A 24418-nucleotide genomic window follows, 5' to 3' on the forward strand; every position below is an offset into this window, starting at 1 on the left:
TCCGCCGATGCAAAAGCCAGCCGCCGATGCAAAAGCCAGCCGCCGATGCAAAAGCCAGCCGCCGATGCAAAAGCCAGCCGCCGATGCAAAAGCCAGCCGCCGATGCAAAAGCCAGCCGCCGATGCAAAAGCCAGCCGCCGATGCAAAAGCCAGCCGCCGATGCAAAAGCCAGCCGCCGATGCAAAAGCCAGCCGCCGATGCAAAAGCCAGCCGCCGATGCAAAAGCCAGCCGCCGATGCAAAAGCCAGCCGCCGATGCAAAAGCCAGCCGCCGATGCAAAAGCCAGCCGCCGATGCAAAAGCCAGCCGCCGATGCAAAAGCCAGCCGCCGATGCAAAAGCCAGCCGCCGATGCAAAAGCCAGCCGCCGATGCAAAAGCCAGCCGCCGATGCAAAAGCCAGCCGCCGATGCAAAAGCCAGCCGCCGATGCAAAAGCCAGCCGCCGATGCAAAAGCCAGCCGCCGATGCAAAAGCCAGCCGCCGATGCAAAAGCCAGCCGCCGATGCAAAAGCCAGCCGCCGATGCAAAAGCCAGCCGCCGATGCAAAAGCCAGCCGCCGATGCAAAAGCCAGCCGCCGATGCAAAAGCCAGCCGCCGATGCAAAAGCCAGCCGCCGATGCAAAAGCCAGCCGCCGATGCAAAAGCCAGCCGCCGATGCAAAAGCCAGCCGCCGATGCAAAAGCCAGCCGCCGATGCAAAAGCCAGCCGCCGATGCAAAAGCCAGCCGCCGATGCAAAAGCCAGCCGCCGATGCAAAAGCCAGCCGCCGATGCAAAAGCCAGCCGCCGATGCAAAAGCCAGCCGCCGATGCAAAAGCCAGCCGCCGATGCAAAAGCCAGCCGCCGATGCAAAAGCCAGCCGCCGATGCAAAAGCCAGCCGCCGATGCAAAAGCCAGCCGCCGATGCAAAAGCCAGCCGCCGATGCAAAAGCCAGCCGCCGATGCAAAAGCCAGCCGCCGATGCAAAAGCCAGCCGCCGATGCAAAAGCCAGCCGCCGATGCAAAAGCCAGCCGCCGATGCAAAAGCCAGCCGCCGATGCAAAAGCCAGCCGCCGATGCAAAAGCCAGCCGCCGATGCAAAAGCCAGCCGCCGATGCAAAAGCCAGCCGCCGATGCAAAAGCCAGCCGCCGATGCAAAAGCCAGCCGCCGATGCAAAAGCCAGCCGCCGATGCAAAAGCCAGCCGCCGATGCAAAAGCCAGCCGCCGATGCAAAAGCCAGCCGCCGATGCAAAAGCCAGCCGCCGATGCAAAAGCCAGCCGCCGATGCAAAAGCCAGCCGCCGATGCAAAAGCCAGCCGCCGATGCAAAAGCCAGCCGCCGATGCAAAAGCCAGCCGCCGATGCAAAAGCCAGCCGCCGATGCAAAAGCCAGCCGCCGATGCAAAAGCCAGCCGCCGATGCAAAAGCCAGCCGCCGATGCAAAAGCCAGCCGCCGATGCAAAAGCCAGCCGCCGATGCAAAAGCCAGCCGCCGATGCAAAAGCCAGCCGCCGATGCAAAAGCCAGCCGCCGATGCAAAAGCCAGCCGCCGATGCAAAAGCCAGCCGCCGATGCAAAAGCCAGCCGCCGATGCAAAAGCCAGCCGCCGATGCAAAAGCCAGCCGCCGATGCAAAAGCCAGCCGCCGATGCAAAAGCCAGCCGCCGATGCAAAAGCCAGCCGCCGATGCAAAAGCCAGCCGCCGATGCAAAAGCCAGCCGCCGATGCAAAAGCCAGCCGCCGATGCAAAAGCCAGCCGCCGATGCAAAAGCCAGCCGCCGATGCAAAAGCCAGCCGCCGATGCAAAAGCCAGCCGCCGATGCAAAAGCCAGCCGCCGATGCAAAAGCCAGCCGCCGATGCAAAAGCCAGCCGCCGATGCAAAAGCCAGCCGCCGATGCAAAAGCCAGCCGCCGATGCAAAAGCCAGCCGCCGATGCAAAAGCCAGCCGCCGATGCAAAAGCCAGCCGCCGATGCAAAAGCCAGCCGCCGATGCAAAAGCCAGCCGCCGATGCAAAAGCCAGCCGCCGATGCAAAAGCCAGCCGCCGATGCAAAAGCCAGCCGCCGATGCAAAAGCCAGCCGCCGATGCAAAAGCCAGCCGCCGATGCAAAAGCCAGCCGCCGATGCAAAAGCCAGCCGCCGATGCAAAAGCCAGCCGCCGATGCAAAAGCCAGCCGCCGATGCAAAAGCCAGCCGCCGATGCAAAAGCCAGCCGCCGATGCAAAAGCCAGCCGCCGATGCAAAAGCCAGCCGCCGATGCAAAAGCCAGCCGCCGATGCAAAAGCCAGCCGCCGATGCAAAAGCCAGCCGCCGATGCAAAAGCCAGCCGCCGATGCAAAAGCCAGCCGCCGATGCAAAAGCCAGCCGCCGATGCAAAAGCCAGCCGCCGATGCAAAAGCCAGCCGCCGATGCAAAAGCCAGCCGCCGATGCAAAAGCCAGCCGCCGATGCAAAAGCCAGCCGCCGATGCAAAAGCCAGCCGCCGATGCAAAAGCCAGCCGCCGATGCAAAAGCCAGCCGCCGATGCAAAAGCCAGCCGCCGATGCAAAAGCCAGCCGCCGATGCAAAAGCCAGCCGCCGATGCAAAAGCCAGCCGCCGATGCAAAAGCCAGCCGCCGATGCAAAAGCCAGCCGCCGATGCAAAAGCCAGCCGCCGATGCAAAAGCCAGCCGCCGATGCAAAAGCCAGCCGCCGATGCAAAAGCCAGCCGCCGATGCAAAAGCCAGCCGCCGATGCAAAAGCCAGCCGCCGATGCAAAAGCCAGCCGCCGATGCAAAAGCCAGCCGCCGATGCAAAAGCCAGCCGCCGATGCAAAAGCCAGCCGCCGATGCAAAAGCCAGCCGCCGATGCAAAAGCCAGCCGCCGATGCAAAAGCCAGCCGCCGATGCAAAAGCCAGCCGCCGATGCAAAAGCCAGCCGCCGATGCAAAAGCCAGCCGCCGATGCAAAAGCCAGCCGCCGATGCAAAAGCCAGCCGCCGATGCAAAAGCCAGCCGCCGATGCAAAAGCCAGCCGCCGATGCAAAAGCCAGCCGCCGATGCAAAAGCCAGCCGCCGATGCAAAAGCCAGCCGCCGATGCAAAAGCCAGCCGCCGATGCAAAAGCCAGCCGCCGATGCAAAAGCCAGCCGCCGATGCAAAAGCCAGCCGCCGATGCAAAAGCCAGCCGCCGATGCAAAAGCCAGCCGCCGATGCAAAAGCCAGCCGCCGATGCAAAAGCCAGCCGCCGATGCAAAAGCCAGCCGCCGATGCAAAAGCCAGCCGCCGATGCAAAAGCCAGCCGCCGATGCAAAAGCCAGCCGCCGATGCAAAAGCCAGCCGCCGATGCAAAAGCCAGCCGCCGATGCAAAAGCCAGCCGCCGATGCAAAAGCCAGCCGCCGATGCAAAAGCCAGCCGCCGATGCAAAAGCCAGCCGCCGATGCAAAAGCCAGCCGCCGATGCAAAAGCCAGCCGCCGATGCAAAAGCCAGCCGCCGATGCAAAAGCCAGCCGCCGATGCAAAAGCCAGCCGCCGATGCAAAAGCCAGCCGCCGATGCAAAAGCCAGCCGCCGATGCAAAAGCCAGCCGCCGATGCAAAAGCCAGCCGCCGATGCAAAAGCCAGCCGCCGATGCAAAAGCCAGCCGCCGATGCAAAAGCCAGCCGCCGATGCAAAAGCCAGCCGCCGATGCAAAAGCCAGCCGCCGATGCAAAAGCCAGCCGCCGATGCAAAAGCCAGCCGCCGATGCAAAAGCCAGCCGCCGATGCAAAAGCCAGCCGCCGATGCAAAAGCCAGCCGCCGATGCAAAAGCCAGCCGCCGATGCAAAAGCCAGCCGCCGATGCAAAAGCCAGCCGCCGATGCAAAAGCCAGCCGCCGATGCAAAAGCCAGCCGCCGATGCAAAAGCCAGCCGCCGATGCAAAAGCCAGCCGCCGATGCAAAAGCCAGCCGCCGATGCAAAAGCCAGCCGCCGATGCAAAAGCCAGCCGCCGATGCAAAAGCCAGCCGCCGATGCAAAAGCCAGCCGCCGATGCAAAAGCCAGCCGCCGATGCAAAAGCCAGCCGCCGATGCAAAAGCCAGCCGCCGATGCAAAAGCCAGCCGCCGATGCAAAAGCCAGCCGCCGATGCAAAAGCCAGCCGCCGATGCAAAAGCCAGCCGCCGATGCAAAAGCCAGCCGCCGATGCAAAAGCCAGCCGCCGATGCAAAAGCCAGCCGCCGATGCAAAAGCCAGCCGCCGATGCAAAAGCCAGCCGCCGATGCAAAAGCCAGCCGCCGATGCAAAAGCCAGCCGCCGATGCAAAAGCCAGCCGCCGATGCAAAAGCCAGCCGCCGATGCAAAAGCCAGCCGCCGATGCAAAAGCCAGCCGCCGATGCAAAAGCCAGCCGCCGATGCAAAAGCCAGCCGCCGATGCAAAAGCCAGCCGCCGATGCAAAAGCCAGCCGCCGATGCAAAAGCCAGCCGCCGATGCAAAAGCCAGCCGCCGATGCAAAAGCCAGCCGCCGATGCAAAAGCCAGCCGCCGATGCAAAAGCCAGCCGCCGATGCAAAAGCCAGCCGCCGATGCAAAAGCCAGCCGCCGATGCAAAAGCCAGCCGCCGATGCAAAAGCCAGCCGCCGATGCAAAAGCCAGCCGCCGATGCAAAAGCCAGCCGCCGATGCAAAAGCCAGCCGCCGATGCAAAAGCCAGCCGCCGATGCAAAAGCCAGCCGCCGATGCAAAAGCCAGCCGCCGATGCAAAAGCCAGCCGCCGATGCAAAAGCCAGCCGCCGATGCAAAAGCCAGCCGCCGATGCAAAAGCCAGCCGCCGATGCAAAAGCCAGCCGCCGATGCAAAAGCCAGCCGCCGATGCAAAAGCCAGCCGCCGATGCAAAAGCCAGCCGCCGATGCAAAAGCCAGCCGCCGATGCAAAAGCCAGCCGCCGATGCAAAAGCCAGCCGCCGATGCAAAAGCCAGCCGCCGATGCAAAAGCCAGCCGCCGATGCAAAAGCCAGCCGCCGATGCAAAAGCCAGCCGCCGATGCAAAAGCCAGCCGCCGATGCAAAAGCCAGCCGCCGATGCAAAAGCCAGCCGCCGATGCAAAAGCCAGCCGCCGATGCAAAAGCCAGCCGCCGATGCAAAAGCCAGCCGCCGATGCAAAAGCCAGCCGCCGATGCAAAAGCCAGCCGCCGATGCAAAAGCCAGCCGCCGATGCAAAAGCCAGCCGCCGATGCAAAAGCCAGCCGCCGATGCAAAAGCCAGCCGCCGATGCAAAAGCCAGCCGCCGATGCAAAAGCCAGCCGCCGATGCAAAAGCCAGCCGCCGATGCAAAAGCCAGCCGCCGATGCAAAAGCCAGCCGCCGATGCAAAAGCCAGCCGCCGATGCAAAAGCCAGCCGCCGATGCAAAAGCCAGCCGCCGATGCAAAAGCCAGCCGCCGATGCAAAAGCCAGCCGCCGATGCAAAAGCCAGCCGCCGATGCAAAAGCCAGCCGCCGATGCAAAAGCCAGCCGCCGATGCAAAAGCCAGCCGCCGATGCAAAAGCCAGCCGCCGATGCAAAAGCCAGCCGCCGATGCAAAAGCCAGCCGCCGATGCAAAAGCCAGCCGCCGATGCAAAAGCCAGCCGCCGATGCAAAAGCCAGCCGCCGATGCAAAAGCCAGCCGCCGATGCAAAAGCCAGCCGCCGATGCAAAAGCCAGCCGCCGATGCAAAAGCCAGCCGCCGATGCAAAAGCCAGCCGCCGATGCAAAAGCCAGCCGCCGATGCAAAAGCCAGCCGCCGATGCAAAAGCCAGCCGCCGATGCAAAAGCCAGCCGCCGATGCAAAAGCCAGCCGCCGATGCAAAAGCCAGCCGCCGATGCAAAAGCCAGCCGCCGATGCAAAAGCCAGCCGCCGATGCAAAAGCCAGCCGCCGATGCAAAAGCCAGCCGCCGATGCAAAAGCCAGCCGCCGATGCAAAAGCCAGCCGCCGATGCAAAAGCCAGCCGCCGATGCAAAAGCCAGCCGCCGATGCAAAAGCCAGCCGCCGATGCAAAAGCCAGCCGCCGATGCAAAAGCCAGCCGCCGATGCAAAAGCCAGCCGCCGATGCAAAAGCCAGCCGCCGATGCAAAAGCCAGCCGCCGATGCAAAAGCCAGCCGCCGATGCAAAAGCCAGCCGCCGATGCAAAAGCCAGCCGCCGATGCAAAAGCCAGCCGCCGATGCAAAAGCCAGCCGCCGATGCAAAAGCCAGCCGCCGATGCAAAAGCCAGCCGCCGATGCAAAAGCCAGCCGCCGATGCAAAAGCCAGCCGCCGATGCAAAAGCCAGCCGCCGATGCAAAAGCCAGCCGCCGATGCAAAAGCCAGCCGCCGATGCAAAAGCCAGCCGCCGATGCAAAAGCCAGCCGCCGATGCAAAAGCCAGCCGCCGATGCAAAAGCCAGCCGCCGATGCAAAAGCCAGCCGCCGATGCAAAAGCCAGCCGCCGATGCAAAAGCCAGCCGCCGATGCAAAAGCCAGCCGCCGATGCAAAAGCCAGCCGCCGATGCAAAAGCCAGCCGCCGATGCAAAAGCCAGCCGCCGATGCAAAAGCCAGCCGCCGATGCAAAAGCCAGCCGCCGATGCAAAAGCCAGCCGCCGATGCAAAAGCCAGCCGCCGATGCAAAAGCCAGCCGCCGATGCAAAAGCCAGCCGCCGATGCAAAAGCCAGCCGCCGATGCAAAAGCCAGCCGCCGATGCAAAAGCCAGCCGCCGATGCAAAAGCCAGCCGCCGATGCAAAAGCCAGCCGCCGATGCAAAAGCCAGCCGCCGATGCAAAAGCCAGCCGCCGATGCAAAAGCCAGCCGCCGATGCAAAAGCCAGCCGCCGATGCAAAAGCCAGCCGCCGATGCAAAAGCCAGCCGCCGATGCAAAAGCCAGCCGCCGATGCAAAAGCCAGCCGCCGATGCAAAAGCCAGCCGCCGATGCAAAAGCCAGCCGCCGATGCAAAAGCCAGCCGCCGATGCAAAAGCCAGCCGCCGATGCAAAAGCCAGCCGCCGATGCAAAAGCCAGCCGCCGATGCAAAAGCCAGCCGCCGATGCAAAAGCCAGCCGCCGATGCAAAAGCCAGCCGCCGATGCAAAAGCCAGCCGCCGATGCAAAAGCCAGCCGCCGATGCAAAAGCCAGCCGCCGATGCAAAAGCCAGCCGCCGATGCAAAAGCCAGCCGCCGATGCAAAAGCCAGCCGCCGATGCAAAAGCCAGCCGCCGATGCAAAAGCCAGCCGCCGATGCAAAAGCCAGCCGCCGATGCAAAAGCCAGCCGCCGATGCAAAAGCCAGCCGCCGATGCAAAAGCCAGCCGCCGATGCAAAAGCCAGCCGCCGATGCAAAAGCCAGCCGCCGATGCAAAAGCCAGCCGCCGATGCAAAAGCCAGCCGCCGATGCAAAAGCCAGCCGCCGATGCAAAAGCCAGCCGCCGATGCAAAAGCCAGCCGCCGATGCAAAAGCCAGCCGCCGATGCAAAAGCCAGCCGCCGATGCAAAAGCCAGCCGCCGATGCAAAAGCCAGCCGCCGATGCAAAAGCCAGCCGCCGATGCAAAAGCCAGCCGCCGATGCAAAAGCCAGCCGCCGATGCAAAAGCCAGCCGCCGATGCAAAAGCCAGCCGCCGATGCAAAAGCCAGCCGCCGATGCAAAAGCCAGCCGCCGATGCAAAAGCCAGCCGCCGATGCAAAAGCCAGCCGCCGATGCAAAAGCCAGCCGCCGATGCAAAAGCCAGCCGCCGATGCAAAAGCCAGCCGCCGATGCAAAAGCCAGCCGCCGATGCAAAAGCCAGCCGCCGATGCAAAAGCCAGCCGCCGATGCAAAAGCCAGCCGCCGATGCAAAAGCCAGCCGCCGATGCAAAAGCCAGCCGCCGATGCAAAAGCCAGCCGCCGATGCAAAAGCCAGCCGCCGATGCAAAAGCCAGCCGCCGATGCAAAAGCCAGCCGCCGATGCAAAAGCCAGCCGCCGATGCAAAAGCCAGCCGCCGATGCAAAAGCCAGCCGCCGATGCAAAAGCCAGCCGCCGATGCAAAAGCCAGCCGCCGATGCAAAAGCCAGCCGCCGATGCAAAAGCCAGCCGCCGATGCAAAAGCCAGCCGCCGATGCAAAAGCCAGCCGCCGATGCAAAAGCCAGCCGCCGATGCAAAAGCCAGCCGCCGATGCAAAAGCCAGCCGCCGATGCAAAAGCCAGCCGCCGATGCAAAAGCCAGCCGCCGATGCAAAAGCCAGCCGCCGATGCAAAAGCCAGCCGCCGATGCAAAAGCCAGCCGCCGATGCAAAAGCCAGCCGCCGATGCAAAAGCCAGCCGCCGATGCAAAAGCCAGCCGCCGATGCAAAAGCCAGCCGCCGATGCAAAAGCCAGCCGCCGATGCAAAAGCCAGCCGCCGATGCAAAAGCCAGCCGCCGATGCAAAAGCCAGCCGCCGATGCAAAAGCCAGCCGCCGATGCAAAAGCCAGCCGCCGATGCAAAAGCCAGCCGCCGATGCAAAAGCCAGCCGCCGATGCAAAAGCCAGCCGCCGATGCAAAAGCCAGCCGCCGATGCAAAAGCCAGCCGCCGATGCAAAAGCCAGCCGCCGATGCAAAAGCCAGCCGCCGATGCAAAAGCCAGCCGCCGATGCAAAAGCCAGCCGCCGATGCAAAAGCCAGCCGCCGATGCAAAAGCCAGCCGCCGATGCAAAAGCCAGCCGCCGATGCAAAAGCCAGCCGCCGATGCAAAAGCCAGCCGCCGATGCAAAAGCCAGCCGCCGATGCAAAAGCCAGCCGCCGATGCAAAAGCCAGCCGCCGATGCAAAAGCCAGCCGCCGATGCAAAAGCCAGCCGCCGATGCAAAAGCCAGCCGCCGATGCAAAAGCCAGCCGCCGATGCAAAAGCCAGCCGCCGATGCAAAAGCCAGCCGCCGATGCAAAAGCCAGCCGCCGATGCAAAAGCCAGCCGCCGATGCAAAAGCCAGCCGCCGATGCAAAAGCCAGCCGCCGATGCAAAAGCCAGCCGCCGATGCAAAAGCCAGCCGCCGATGCAAAAGCCAGCCGCCGATGCAAAAGCCAGCCGCCGATGCAAAAGCCAGCCGCCGATGCAAAAGCCAGCCGCCGATGCAAAAGCCAGCCGCCGATGCAAAAGCCAGCCGCCGATGCAAAAGCCAGCCGCCGATGCAAAAGCCAGCCGCCGATGCAAAAGCCAGCCGCCGATGCAAAAGCCAGCCGCCGATGCAAAAGCCAGCCGCCGATGCAAAAGCCAGCCGCCGATGCAAAAGCCAGCCGCCGATGCAAAAGCCAGCCGCCGATGCAAAAGCCAGCCGCCGATGCAAAAGCCAGCCGCCGATGCAAAAGCCAGCCGCCGATGCAAAAGCCAGCCGCCGATGCAAAAGCCAGCCGCCGATGCAAAAGCCAGCCGCCGATGCAAAAGCCAGCCGCCGATGCAAAAGCCAGCCGCCGATGCAAAAGCCAGCCGCCGATGCAAAAGCCAGCCGCCGATGCAAAAGCCAGCCGCCGATGCAAAAGCCAGCCGCCGATGCAAAAGCCAGCCGCCGATGCAAAAGCCAGCCGCCGATGCAAAAGCCAGCCGCCGATGCAAAAGCCAGCCGCCGATGCAAAAGCCAGCCGCCGATGCAAAAGCCAGCCGCCGATGCAAAAGCCAGCCGCCGATGCAAAAGCCAGCCGCCGATGCAAAAGCCAGCCGCCGATGCAAAAGCCAGCCGCCGATGCAAAAGCCAGCCGCCGATGCAAAAGCCAGCCGCCGATGCAAAAGCCAGCCGCCGATGCAAAAGCCAGCCGCCGATGCAAAAGCCAGCCGCCGATGCAAAAGCCAGCCGCCGATGCAAAAGCCAGCCGCCGATGCAAAAGCCAGCCGCCGATGCAAAAGCCAGCCGCCGATGCAAAAGCCAGCCGCCGATGCAAAAGCCAGCCGCCGATGCAAAAGCCAGCCGCCGATGCAAAAGCCAGCCGCCGATGCAAAAGCCAGCCGCCGATGCAAAAGCCAGCCGCCGATGCAAAAGCCAGCCGCCGATGCAAAAGCCAGCCGCCGATGCAAAAGCCAGCCGCCGATGCAAAAGCCAGCCGCCGATGCAAAAGCCAGCCGCCGATGCAAAAGCCAGCCGCCGATGCAAAAGCCAGCCGCCGATGCAAAAGCCAGCCGCCGATGCAAAAGCCAGCCGCCGATGCAAAAGCCAGCCGCCGATGCAAAAGCCAGCCGCCGATGCAAAAGCCAGCCGCCGATGCAAAAGCCAGCCGCCGATGCAAAAGCCAGCCGCCGATGCAAAAGCCAGCCGCCGATGCAAAAGCCAGCCGCCGATGCAAAAGCCAGCCGCCGATGCAAAAGCCAGCCGCCGATGCAAAAGCCAGCCGCCGATGCAAAAGCCAGCCGCCGATGCAAAAGCCAGCCGCCGATGCAAAAGCCAGCCGCCGATGCAAAAGCCAGCCGCCGATGCAAAAGCCAGCCGCCGATGCAAAAGCCAGCCGCCGATGCAAAAGCCAGCCGCCGATGCAAAAGCCAGCCGCCGATGCAAAAGCCAGCCGCCGATGCAAAAGCCAGCCGCCGATGCAAAAGCCAGCCGCCGATGCAAAAGCCAGCCGCCGATGCAAAAGCCAGCCGCCGATGCAAAAGCCAGCCGCCGATGCAAAAGCCAGCCGCCGATGCAAAAGCCAGCCGCCGATGCAAAAGCCAGCCGCCGATGCAAAAGCCAGCCGCCGATGCAAAAGCCAGCCGCCGATGCAAAAGCCAGCCGCCGATGCAAAAGCCAGCCGCCGATGCAAAAGCCAGCCGCCGATGCAAAAGCCAGCCGCCGATGCAAAAGCCAGCCGCCGATGCAAAAGCCAGCCGCCGATGCAAAAGCCAGCCGCCGATGCAAAAGCCAGCCGCCGATGCAAAAGCCAGCCGCCGATGCAAAAGCCAGCCGCCGATGCAAAAGCCAGCCGCCGATGCAAAAGCCAGCCGCCGATGCAAAAGCCAGCCGCCGATGCAAAAGCCAGCCGCCGATGCAAAAGCCAGCCGCCGATGCAAAAGCCAGCCGCCGATGCAAAAGCCAGCCGCCGATGCAAAAGCCAGCCGCCGATGCAAAAGCCAGCCGCCGATGCAAAAGCCAGCCGCCGATGCAAAAGCCAGCCGCCGATGCAAAAGCCAGCCGCCGATGCAAAAGCCAGCCGCCGATGCAAAAGCCAGCCGCCGATGCAAAAGCCAGCCGCCGATGCAAAAGCCAGCCGCCGATGCAAAAGCCAGCCGCCGATGCAAAAGCCAGCCGCCGATGCAAAAGCCAGCCGCCGATGCAAAAGCCAGCCGCCGATGCAAAAGCCAGCCGCCGATGCAAAAGCCAGCCGCCGATGCAAAAGCCAGCCGCCGATGCAAAAGCCAGCCGCCGATGCAAAAGCCAGCCGCCGATGCAAAAGCCAGCCGCCGATGCAAAAGCCAGCCGCCGATGCAAAAGCCAGCCGCCGATGCAAAAGCCAGCCGCCGATGCAAAAGCCAGCCGCCGATGCAAAAGCCAGCCGCCGATGCAAAAGCCAGCCGCCGATGCAAAAGCCAGCCGCCGATGCAAAAGCCAGCCGCCGATGCAAAAGCCAGCCGCCGATGCAAAAGCCAGCCGCCGATGCAAAAGCCAGCCGCCGATGCAAAAGCCAGCCGCCGATGCAAAAGCCAGCCGCCGATGCAAAAGCCAGCCGCCGATGCAAAAGCCAGCCGCCGATGCAAAAGCCAGCCGCCGATGCAAAAGCCAGCCGCCGATGCAAAAGCCAGCCGCCGATGCAAAAGCCAGCCGCCGATGCAAAAGCCAGCCGCCGATGCAAAAGCCAGCCGCCGATGCAAAAGCCAGCCGCCGATGCAAAAGCCAGCCGCCGATGCAAAAGCCAGCCGCCGATGCAAAAGCCAGCCGCCGATGCAAAAGCCAGCCGCCGATGCAAAAGCCAGCCGCCGATGCAAAAGCCAGCCGCCGATGCAAAAGCCAGCCGCCGATGCAAAAGCCAGCCGCCGATGCAAAAGCCAGCCGCCGATGCAAAAGCCAGCCGCCGATGCAAAAGCCAGCCGCCGATGCAAAAGCCAGCCGCCGATGCAAAAGCCAGCCGCCGATGCAAAAGCCAGCCGCCGATGCAAAAGCCAGCCGCCGATGCAAAAGCCAGCCGCCGATGCAAAAGCCAGCCGCCGATGCAAAAGCCAGCCGCCGATGCAAAAGCCAGCCGCCGATGCAAAAGCCAGCCGCCGATGCAAAAGCCAGCCGCCGATGCAAAAGCCAGCCGCCGATGCAAAAGCCAGCCGCCGATGCAAAAGCCAGCCGCCGATGCAAAAGCCAGCCGCCGATGCAAAAGCCAGCCGCCGATGCAAAAGCCAGCCGCCGATGCAAAAGCCAGCCGCCGATGCAAAAGCCAGCCGCCGATGCAAAAGCCAGCCGCCGATGCAAAAGCCAGCCGCCGATGCAAAAGCCAGCCGCCGATGCAAAAGCCAGCCGCCGATGCAAAAGCCAGCCGCCGATGCAAAAGCCAGCCGCCGATGCAAAAGCCAGCCGCCGATGCAAAAGCCAGCCGCCGATGCAAAAGCCAGCCGCCGATGCAAAAGCCAGCCGCCGATGCAAAAGCCAGCCGCCGATGCAAAAGCCAGCCGCCGATGCAAAAGCCAGCCGCCGATGCAAAAGCCAGCCGCCGATGCAAAAGCCAGCCGCCGATGCAAAAGCCAGCCGCCGATGCAAAAGCCAGCCGCCGATGCAAAAGCCAGCCGCCGATGCAAAAGCCAGCCGCCGATGCAAAAGCCAGCCGCCGATGCAAAAGCCAGCCGCCGATGCAAAAGCCAGCCGCCGATGCAAAAGCCAGCCGCCGATGCAAAAGCCAGCCGCCGATGCAAAAGCCAGCCGCCGATGCAAAAGCCAGCCGCCGATGCAAAAGCCAGCCGCCGATGCAAAAGCCAGCCGCCGATGCAAAAGCCAGCCGCCGATGCAAAAGCCAGCCGCCGATGCAAAAGCCAGCCGCCGATGCAAAAGCCAGCCGCCGATGCAAAAGCCAGCCGCCGATGCAAAAGCCAGCCGCCGATGCAAAAGCCAGCCGCCGATGCAAAAGCCAGCCGCCGATGCAAAAGCCAGCCGCCGATGCAAAAGCCAGCCGCCGATGCAAAAGCCAGCCGCCGATGCAAAAGCCAGCCGCCGATGCAAAAGCCAGCCGCCGATGCAAAAGCCAGCCGCCGATGCAAAAGCCAGCCGCCGATGCAAAAGCCAGCCGCCGATGCAAAAGCCAGCCGCCGATGCAAAAGCCAGCCGCCGATGCAAAAGCCAGCCGCCGATGCAAAAGCCAGCCGCCGATGCAAAAGCCAGCCGCCGATGCAAAAGCCAGCCGCCGATGCAAAAGCCAGCCGCCGATGCAAAAGCCAGCCGCCGATGCAAAAGCCAGCCGCCGATGCAAAAGCCAGCCGCCGATGCAAAAGCCAGCCGCCGATGCAAAAGCCAGCCGCCGATGCAAAAGCCAGCCGCCGATGCAAAAGCCAGCCGCCGATGCAAAAGCCAGCCGCCGATGCAAAAGCCAGCCGCCGATGCAAAAGCCAGCCGCCGATGCAAAAGCCAGCCGCCGATGCAAAAGCCAGCCGCCGATGCAAAAGCCAGCCGCCGATGCAAAAGCCAGCCGCCGATGCAAAAGCCAGCCGCCGATGCAAAAGCCAGCCGCCGATGCAAAAGCCAGCCGCCGATGCAAAAGCCAGCCGCCGATGCAAAAGCCAGCCGCCGATGCAAAAGCCAGCCGCCGATGCAAAAGCCAGCCGCCGATGCAAAAGCCAGCCGCCGATGCAAAAGCCAGCCGCCGATGCAAAAGCCAGCCGCCGATGCAAAAGCCAGCCGCCGATGCAAAAGCCAGCCGCCGATGCAAAAGCCAGCCGCCGATGCAAAAGCCAGCCGCCGATGCAAAAGCCAGCCGCCGATGCAAAAGCCAGCCGCCGATGCAAAAGCCAGCCGCCGATGCAAAAGCCAGCCGCCGATGCAAAAGCCAGCCGCCGATGCAAAAGCCAGCCGCCGATGCAAAAGCCAGCCGCCGATGCAAAAGCCAGCCGCCGATGCAAAAGCCAGCCGCCGATGCAAAAGCCAGCCGCCGATGCAAAAGCCAGCCGCCGATGCAAAAGCCAGCCGCCGATGCAAAAGCCAGCCGCCGATGCAAAAGCCAGCCGCCGATGCAAAAGCCAGCCGCCGATGCAAAAGCCAGCCGCCGATGCAAAAGCCAGCCGCCGATGCAAAAGCCAGCCGCCGATGCAAAAGCCAGCCGCCGATGCAAAAGCCAGCCGCCGATGCAAAAGCCAGCCGCCGATGCAAAAGCCAGCCGCCGATGCAAAAGCCAGCCGCCGATGCAAAAGCCAGCCGCCGATGCAAAAGCCAGCCGCCGATGCAAAAGCCAGCCGCCGATGCAAAAGCCAGCCGCCGATGCAAAAGCCAGCCGCCGATGCAAAAGCCAGCCGCCGATGCAAAAGCCAGCCGCCGATGCAAAAGCCAGCCGCCGATGCAAAAGCCAGCCGCCGATGCAAAAGCCAGCCGCCGATGCAAAAGCCAGCCGCCGATGCAAAAGCCAGCCGCCGATGCAAAAGCCAGCCGCCGATGCAAAAGCCAGCCGCCGATGCAAAAGCCAGCCGCCGATGCAAAAGCCAGCCGCCGATGCAAAAGCCAGCCGCCGATGCAAAAGCCAGCCGCCGATGCAAAAGCCAGCCGCCGATGCAAAAGCCAGCCGCCGATGCAAAAGCCAGCCGCCGATGCAAAAGCCAGCCGCCGATGCAAAAGCCAGCCGCCGATGCAAAAGCCAGCCGCCGATGCAAAAGCCAGCCGCCGATGCAAAAGCCAGCCGCCGATGCAAAAGCCAGCCGCCGATGCAAAAGCCAGCCGCCGATGCAAAAGCCAGCCGCCGATGCAAAAGCCAGCCGCCGATGCAAAAGCCAGCCGCCGATGCAAAAGCCAGCCGCCGATGCAAAAGCCAGCCGCCGATGCAAAAGCCAGCCGCCGATGCAAAAGCCAGCCGCCGATGCAAAAGCCAGCCGCCGATGCAAAAGCCAGCCGCCGATGCAAAAGCCAGCCGCCGATGCAAAAGCCAGCCGCCGATGCAAAAGCCAGCCGCCGATGCAAAAGCCAGCCGCCGATGCAAAAGCCAGCCGCCGATGCAAAAGCCAGCCGCCGATGCAAAAGCCAGCCGCCGATGCAAAAGCCAGCCGCCGATGCAAAAGCCAGCCGCCGATGCAAAAGCCAGCCGCCGATGCAAAAGCCAGCCGCCGATGCAAAAGCCAGCCGCCGATGCAAAAGCCAGCCGCCGATGCAAAAGCCAGCCGCCGATGCAAAAGCCAGCCGCCGATGCAAAAGCCAGCCGCCGATGCAAAAGCCAGCCGCCGATGCAAAAGCCAGCCGCCGATGCAAAAGCCAGCCGCCGATGCAAAAGCCAGCCGCCGATGCAAAAGCCAGCCGCCGATGCAAAAGCCAGCCGCCGATGCAAAAGCCAGCCGCCGATGCAAAAGCCAGCCGCCGATGCAAAAGCCAGCCGCCGATGCAAAAGCCAGCCGCCGATGCAAAAGCCAGCCGCCGATGCAAAAGCCAGCCGCCGATGCAAAAGCCAGCCGCCGATGCAAAAGCCAGCCGCCGATGCAAAAGCCAGCCGCCGATGCAAAAGCCAGCCGCCGATGCAAAAGCCAGCCGCCGATGCAAAAGCCAGCCGCCGATGCAAAAGCCAGCCGCCGATGCAAAAGCCAGCCGCCGATGCAAAAGCCAGCCGCCGATGCAAAAGCCAGCCGCCGATGCAAAAGCCAGCCGCCGATGCAAAAGCCAGCCGCCGATGCAAAAGCCAGCCGCCGATGCAAAAGCCAGCCGCCGATGCAAAAGCCAGCCGCCGATGCAAAAGCCAGCCGCCGATGCAAAAGCCAGCCGCCGATGCAAAAGCCAGCCGCCGATGCAAAAGCCAGCCGCCGATGCAAAAGCCAGCCGCCGATGCAAAAGCCAGCCGCCGATGCAAAAGCCAGCCGCCGATGCAAAAGCCAGCCGCCGATGCAAAAGCCAGCCGCCGATGCAAAAGCCAGCCGCCGATGCAAAAGCCAGCCGCCGATGCAAAAGCCAGCCGCCGATGCAAAAGCCAGCCGCCGATGCAAAAGCCAGCCGCCGATGCAAAAGCCAGCCGCCGATGCAAAAGCCAGCCGCCGATGCAAAAGCCAGCCGCCGATGCAAAAGCCAGCCGCCGATGCAAAAGCCAGCCGCCGATGCAAAAGCCAGCCGCCGATGCAAAAGCCAGCCGCCGATGCAAAAGCCAGCCGCCGATGCAAAAGCCAGCCGCCGATGCAAAAGCCAGCCGCCGATGCAAAAGCCAGCCGCCGATGCAAAAGCCAGCCGCCGATGCAAAAGCCAGCCGCCGATGCAAAAGCCAGCCGCCGATGCAAAAGCCAGCCGCCGATGCAAAAGCCAGCCGCCGATGCAAAAGCCAGCCGCCGATGCAAAAGCCAGCCGCCGATGCAAAAGCCAGCCGCCGATGCAAAAGCCAGCCGCCGATGCAAAAGCCAGCCGCCGATGCAAAAGCCAGCCGCCGATGCAAAAGCCAGCCGCCGATGCAAAAGCCAGCCGCCGATGCAAAAGCCAGCCGCCGATGCAAAAGCCAGCCGCCGATGCAAAAGCCAGCCGCCGATGCAAAAGCCAGCCGCCGATGCAAAAGCCAGCCGCCGATGCAAAAGCCAGCCGCCGATGCAAAAGCCAGCCGCCGATGCAAAAGCCAGCCGCCGATGCAAAAGCCAGCCGCCGATGCAAAAGCCAGCCGCCGATGCAAAAGCCAGCCGCCGATGCAAAAGCCAGCCGCCGATGCAAAAGCCAGCCGCCGATGCAAAAGCCAGCCGCCGATGCAAAAGCCAGCCGCCGATGCAAAAGCCAGCCGCCGATGCAAAAGCCAGCCGCCGATGCAAAAGCCAGCCGCCGATGCAAAAGCCAGCCGCCGATGCAAAAGCCAGCCGCCGATGCAAAAGCCAGCCGCCGATGCAAAAGCCAGCCGCCGATGCAAAAGCCAGCCGCCGATGCAAAAGCCAGCCGCCGATGCAAAAGCCAGCCGCCGATGCAAAAGCCAGCCGCCGATGCAAAAGCCAGCCGCCGATGCAAAAGCCAGCCGCCGATGCAAAAGCCAGCCGCCGATGCAAAAGCCAGCCGCCGATGCAAAAGCCAGCCGCCGATGCAAAAGCCAGCCGCCGATGCAAAAGCCAGCCGCCGATGCAAAAGCCAGCCGCCGATGCAAAAGCCAGCCGCCGATGCAAAAGCCAGCCGCCGATGCAAAAGCCAGCCGCCGATGCAAAAGCCAGCCGCCGATGCAAAAGCCAGCCGCCGATGCAAAAGCCAGCCGCCGATGCAAAAGCCAGCCGCCGATGCAAAAGCCAGCCGCCGATGCAAAAGCCAGCCGCCGATGCAAAAGCCAGCCGCCGATGCAAAAGCCAGCCGCCGATGCAAAAGCCAGCCGCCGATGCAAAAGCCAGCCGCCGATGCAAAAGCCAGCCGCCGATGCAAAAGCCAGCCGCCGATGCAAAAGCCAGCCGCCGATGCAAAAGCCAGCCGCCGATGCAAAAGCCAGCCGCCGATGCAAAAGCCAGCCGCCGATGCAAAAGCCAGCCGCCGATGCAAAAGCCAGCCGCCGATGCAAAAGCCAGCCGCCGATGCAAAAGCCAGCCGCCGATGCAAAAGCCAGCCGCCGATGCAAAAGCCAGCCGCCGATGCAAAAGCCAGCCGCCGATGCAAAAGCCAGCCGCCGATGCAAAAGCCAGCCGCCGATGCAAAAGCCAGCCGCCGATGCAAAAGCCAGCCGCCGATGCAAAAGCCAGCCGCCGATGCAAAAGCCAGCCGCCGATGCAAAAGCCAGCCGCCGATGCAAAAGCCAGCCGCCGATGCAAAAGCCAGCCGCCGATGCAAAAGCCAGCCGCCGATGCAAAAGCCAGCCGCCGATGCAAAAGCCAGCCGCCGATGCAAAAGCCAGCCGCCGATGCAAAAGCCAGCCGCCGATGCAAAAGCCAGCCGCCGATGCAAAAGCCAGCCGCCGATGCAAAAGCCAGCCGCCGATGCAAAAGCCAGCCGCCGATGCAAAAGCCAGCCGCCGATGCAAAAGCCAGCCGCCGATGCAAAAGCCAGCCGCCGATGCAAAAGCCAGCCGCCGATGCAAAAGCCAGCCGCCGATGCAAAAGCCAGCCGCCGATGCAAAAGCCAGCCGCCGATGCAAAAGCCAGCCGCCGATGCAAAAGCCAGCCGCCGATGCAAAAGCCAGCCGCCGATGCAAAAGCCAGCCGCCGATGCAAAAGCCAGCCGCCGATGCAAAAGCCAGCCGCCGATGCAAAAGCCAGCCGCCGATGCAAAAGCCAGCCGCCGATGCAAAAGCCAGCCGCCGATGCAAAAGCCAGCCGCCGATGCAAAAGCCAGCCGCCGATGCAAAAGCCAGCCGCCGATGCAAAAGCCAGCCGCCGATGCAAAAGCCAGCCGCCGATGCAAAAGCCAGCCGCCGATGCAAAAGCCAGCCGCCGATGCAAAAGCCAGCCGCCGATGCAAAAGCCAGCCGCCGATGCAAAAGCCAGCCGCCGATGCAAAAGCCAGCCGCCGATGCAAAAGCCAGCCGCCGATGCAAAAGCCAGCCGCCGATGCAAAAGCCAGCCGCCGATGCAAAAGCCAGCCGCCGATGCAAAAGCCAGCCGCCGATGCAAAAGCCAGCCGCCGATGCAAAAGCCAGCCGCCGATGCAAAAGCCAGCCGCCGATGCAAAAGCCAGCCGCCGATGCAAAAGCCAGCCGCCGATGCAAAAGCCAGCCGCCGATGCAAAAGCCAGCCGCCGATGCAAAAGCCAGCCGCCGATGCAAAAGCCAGCCGCCGATGCAAAAGCCAGCCGCCGATGCAAAAGCCAGCCGCCGATGCAAAAGCCAGCCGCCGATGCAAAAGCCAGCCGCCGATGCAAAAGCCAGCCGCCGATGCAAAAGCCAGCCGCCGATGCAAAAGCCAGCCGCCGATGCAAAAGCCAGCCGCCGATGCAAAAGCCAGCCGCCGATGCAAAAGCCAGCCGCCGATGCAAAAGCCAGCCGCCGATGCAAAAGCCAGCCGCCGATGCAAAAGCCAGCCGCCGATGCAAAAGCCAGCCGCCGATGCAAAAGCCAGCCGCCGATGCAAAAGCCAGCCGCCGATGCAAAAGCCAGCCGCCGATGCAAAAGCCAGCCGCCGATGCAAAAGCCAGCCGCCGATGCAAAAGCCAGCCGCCGATGCAAAAGCCAGCCGCCGATGCAAAAGCCAGCCGCCGATGCAAAAGCCAGCCGCCGATGCAAAAGCCAGCCGCCGATGCAAAAGCCAGCCGCCGATGCAAAAGCCAGCCGCCGATGCAAAAGCCAGCCGCCGATGCAAAAGCCAGCCGCCGATGCAAAAGCCAGCCGCCGATGCAAAAGCCAGCCGCCGATGCAAAAGCCAGCCGCCGATGCAAAAGCCAGCCGCCGATGCAAAAGCCAGCCGCCGATGCAAAAGCCAGCCGCCGATGCAAAAGCCAGCCGCCGATGCAAAAGCCAGCCGCCGATGCAAAAGCCAGCCGCCGATGCAAAAGCCAGCCGCCGATGCAAAAGCCAGCCGCCGATGCAAAAGCCAGCCGCCGATGCAAAAGCCAGCCGCCGATGCAAAAGCCAGCCGCCGATGCAAAAGCCAGCCGCCGATGCAAAAGCCAGCCGCCGATGCAAAAGCCAGCCGCCGATGCAAAAGCCAGCCGCCGATGCAAAAGCCAGCCGCCGATGCAAAAGCCAGCCGCCGATGCAAAAGCCAGCCGCCGATGCAAAAGCCAGCCGCCGATGCAAAAGCCAGCCGCCGATGCAAAAGCCAGCCGCCGATGCAAAAGCCAGCCGCCGATGCAAAAGCCAGCCGCCGATGCAAAAGCCAGCCGCCGATGCAAAAGCCAGCCGCCGATGCAAAAGCCAGCCGCCGATGCAAAAGCCAGCCGCCGATGCAAAAGCCAGCCGCCGATGCAAAAGCCAGCCGCCGATGCAAAAGCCAGCCGCCGATGCAAAAGCCAGCCGCCGATGCAAAAGCCAGCCGCCGATGCAAAAGCCAGCCGCCGATGCAAAAGCCAGCCGCCGATGCAAAAGCCAGCCGCCGATGCAAAAGCCAGCCGCCGATGCAAAAGCCAGCCGCCGATGCAAAAGCCAGCCGCCGATGCAAAAGCCAGCCGCCGATGCAAAAGCCAGCCGCCGATGCAAAAGCCAGCCGCCGATGCAAAAGCCAGCCGCCGATGCAAAAGCCAGCCGCCGATGCAAAAGCCAGCCGCCGATGCAAAAGCCAGCCGCCGATGCAAAAGCCAGCCGCCGATGCAAAAGCCAGCCGCCGATGCAAAAGCCAGCCGCCGATGCAAAAGCCAGCCGCCGATGCAAAAGCCAGCCGCCGATGCAAAAGCCAGCCGCCGATGCAAAAGCCAGCCGCCGATGCAAAAGCCAGCCGCCGATGCAAAAGCCAGCCGCCGATGCAAAAGCCAGCCGCCGATGCAAAAGCCAGCCGCCGATGCAAAAGCCAGCCGCCGATGCAAAAGCCAGCCGCCGATGCAAAAGCCAGCCGCCGATGCAAAAGCCAGCCGCCGATGCAAAAGCCAGCCGCCGATGCAAAAGCCAGCCGCCGATGCAAAAGCCAGCCGCCGATGCAAAAGCCAGCCGCCGATGCAAAAGCCAGCCGCCGATGCAAAAGCCAGCCGCCGATGCAAAAGCCAGCCGCCGATGCAAAAGCCAGCCGCCGATGCAAAAGCCAGCCGCCGATGCAAAAGCCAGCCGCCGATGCAAAAGCCAGCCGCCGATGCAAAAGCCAGCCGCCGATGCAAAAGCCAGCCGCCGATGCAAAAGCCAGCCGCCGATGCAAAAGCCAGCCGCCGATGCAAAAGCCAGCCGCCGATGCAAAAGCCAGCCGCCGATGCAAAAGCCAGCCGCCGATGCAAAAGCCAGCCGCCGATGCAAAAGCCAGCCGCCGATGCAAAAGCCAGCCGCCGATGCAAAAGCCAGCCGCCGATGCAAAAGCCAGCCGCCGATGCAAAAGCCAGCCGCCGATGCAAAAGCCAGCCGCCGATGCAAAAGCCAGCCGCCGATGCAAAAGCCAGCCGCCGATGCAAAAGCCAGCCGCCGATGCAAAAGCCAGCCGCCGATGCAAAAGCCAGCCGCCGATGCAAAAGCCAGCCGCCGATGCAAAAGCCAGCCGCCGATGCAAAAGCCAGCCGCCGATGCAAAAGCCAGCCGCCGATGCAAAAGCCAGCCGCCGATGCAAAAGCCAGCCGCCGATGCAAAAGCCAGCCGCCGATGCAAAAGCCAGCCGCCGATGCAAAAGCCAGCCGCCGATGCAAAAGCCAGCCGCCGATGCAAAAGCCAGCCGCCGATGCAAAAGCCAGCCGCCGATGCAAAAGCCAGCCGCCGATGCAAAAGCCAGCCGCCGATGCAAAAGCCAGCCGCCGATGCAAAAGCCAGCCGCCGATGCAAAAGCCAGCCGCCGATGCAAAAGCCAGCCGCCTGGGCTCAGGCTGCGCAGCTGATCGGTAGGGCTTGACTAGGTTCCCCTCTAGGGCAGGGGAAAGGTGCCTGCTGAGTTGGAAGGCAACTCAGCTGGGCTTCTGGGGACCATCTTCTCAGCAAGGGAGAGGAATTGCTCATGGTGCCTCAGCAGCCTTTTGTAGCTGAGCTGGGGAGCAGCTCAAAGGAGAAGCTCTTCATTCGAAGCAACGTAGCCCCAACGCTCCCTGAAGGAGTTTCAGGAGCACAGAGAAGAGCCTGCTCTCCAGCAGGCAACTCAAATGCTCTGTGACCTTGCCTTCTTCACAGTCATATTTGGCCCTCCAGCAGCTGCCTCATAAACCTGTCTGCGGAGAGCTTGCATCCTGTCCTCAGGCAGCCTTTGCGGCAGTGGAGGGGGAGGATATGTTCCCTTTGCATGGGTGCCACCAAAGGTCTGAACTCTTCACCCACCTGAGGGGCACTTTAAAGAGGGCCCGAGGTGACCGCGGGTTATGGTATTTGGCCTGCTCAGAGGGTGCCTGATTATTGGCAGTGGTGGCATCTGCCTGCTCCTTTGCAGGTTTAGCGTCTGGCCCCAATTTACTGCCTTGTCCTCTCCTGCTTTTCCCCACTGCTGCCTGTGTCCTTGACCTCTGCCCAAGGGAGGCATGGCGCCGCGGCTTGCAATGCATGCTGCGACACCTCATCAGGGGGCTGCTAAGGTCCTACAGAGGCACATGCTCACCCAGAGGGGCCTCCCCTTGCTCTCTGCCTTCTTCAGGCCACTCTGCAAGCGCTCGTGCCCATCGCAGCCACAGTCCCTGGCACTGCAGTCTCAAGGCTGCCAAATGTCACCCCACCGCACTGCAACTGCAGTTCTCTTCCAGTCACTGGCAAGTCAAGGGCCAGCGAGGACTGGTCAGGGCTGCTCCACCTCTGGGCGGTATCTAGGGTTAAGGCCAGCTCTGCGGCATGCTCCTCTTGCAAGGTTCTTGCACTCTGCTCCTGGGCAAGCTGCAGCATCCGTTGCTCCTGGGGGCAGGAGGCAGCCCTGCCTAGGTGGTTCTCAGCCTTCTTCTGAGGCCTCGTAGGGACAACGTTACATGTCCACGTGCTCTGCAAATTGCTTGTGCATCCAATGAGCCCTTATCCCAGGCAGGTACGTATTCAAGGATCCTGGCAGGGACACCAACCCATAAAGAGAATAGACTTTGGTCAGTTGGACTCACCTGGAGAGCTGACCATGCAGGATGATGTGCATGCTTCATCTTGATGGCTCTGATCGAAATCCAGCCCAGGAAGCTGTTGCTCTCCGATACGTGACAGTGCATGCAGAAGGCTCTCGGACAGCACGCAGAGGGATGCCACACAGGAACCTAGAGAAGGAGAGCACAGAAGCTAGCAGCATCCTCATGAGCACACAGAAACAACTCCAAGCTCCTCCAGAAGCACCAGCGTTCTAGGCCACTTCCTGCACGGCTCCCAAAATCCCAGGGACAAGCCACCGCAGAAGGGCTAAAGGGCTAGTGCAAAGCAGCACGGCACCAGCTCCTGTTACTGCCATTGGTGGGAAACCACACTGGGGCACAGCAAAGGTGCCTCAGGCTGGCCTTGCCTGCAGCTGCGCTATCTAGGGCCTGGCAAAGCTCACTTACCACCATGCCTTGCAGATCAACCACCTTGTAGATGAGTGGAAGGGCCCCACAAGCCCAGACACATTTTCCCACCTGCTCCTGCTTCAGCTGGGCTTTTGCAGCTACTCCTCTCCTACTTCTCCACAGAAGCAACTCCCCTAACACTTCCAGCTATCACCCCCAAGAGGCAAAAACCCACATCCTATTTTTGACCTCTGCCAGGGGGGTCCCACAAGTTACTGGCTCAGAGGTCCCACTACAGTTAGTGCAGTCCTTGGCTTTCCTCCTAGCAAAGAGAAACAATTCCAAGGGGTAAACTGAAGGGAAATACACTGCCTCCACAGAGCTGGCCCAGCAGCAGCAGCAAAAACACTCCTTGTCAAGGGCCTGCAATACAGCTTGCACTCCAGCCTGGGCAATTCCTGCAGCACACCACTGAGGCTGCAAGGACTCCAGGCTGCACCTCCAAAGACCTGAGAGCAAGGAGGGGACTGCCAAAAAAGAGAAACCACAAGCCTCTTGTCATGCCTAGAGGATTGCCCAGGGCTCAAACAGCTGAGGCTTTTCAGGGTACCTTTGGCACACAGCATTATAAATTGCCTCTCACTGCACAGATTGCAAAGGGCTCCAACTCTGCAAAACTGCATCAACACCAGGAAGCTGCAGCAGTCCTGGCTCTGCTGAGCACCTTTCCCTCTTGCCATTATCCTGCGCCCTGCAGACACCGCTTGGCCACCGCTGCGTATGACAAAGCACAGAACGCCCCCAGAAGCGACCAACACAGCAAAGCCATTGCCACCAAAGAGAAGGCAGGGCACCACGGAGGGCCCACGCGCTCTGCCACAGCACTCTCAGGCTTTGGGTCCCAGCAAGCTGAGGCCTTTTACTAAGGAACACTTGCCATCAGTACAAACTGCATCTCTGCGTGCTGCCCCTCCTGGGCCTCAAAGCAGAGCTGAGGCACATGCCCCCACCCTCCGAGAGATCCCCAACTTCTTCAGAGCAGTCCTCCCTTGGCAAACGCTGACCAGAAGTGGCCAAGCCCCAGGGAAAAGCTGCCGGGCAGCACCATCAAAGAAGTGTGCGGGACCATCTCCCAAGGGCTTTGGCCAAAGCAGGTAACCCCCTCTGGCACAAAGAGTCAGGGTCCAGGCAGAGCACAAAAGGGAACCTTCCAAGAGAGAGGCACATCCCACGCAGGGGCAGGCGCATCCCCCAAAGCACCAAAAGGCAGTCCTGCGAAAGAAGGACTCATTTCTGCTCACCCAGGCAACACCTCTCTGCCAGACCATCCCACTGCTCCATGCTCACACCTACCACCCTCCTTCCTTCTTTCCTGCTTTACAGACACTAAACACCCAGCCCTACTTGCTCCTCCAAACAAAAGGCACCTCCAGCTCTCCACTCAACACCTGCACACACACCACTCACTCACACAGGA

Source organism: Apteryx mantelli, chromosome 3 (assembly GCF_036417845.1).
Source record: "Apteryx mantelli isolate bAptMan1 chromosome 3, bAptMan1.hap1, whole genome shotgun sequence".
Classification (NCBI taxonomy): domain Eukaryota; kingdom Metazoa; phylum Chordata; class Aves; order Apterygiformes; family Apterygidae; genus Apteryx; species Apteryx mantelli.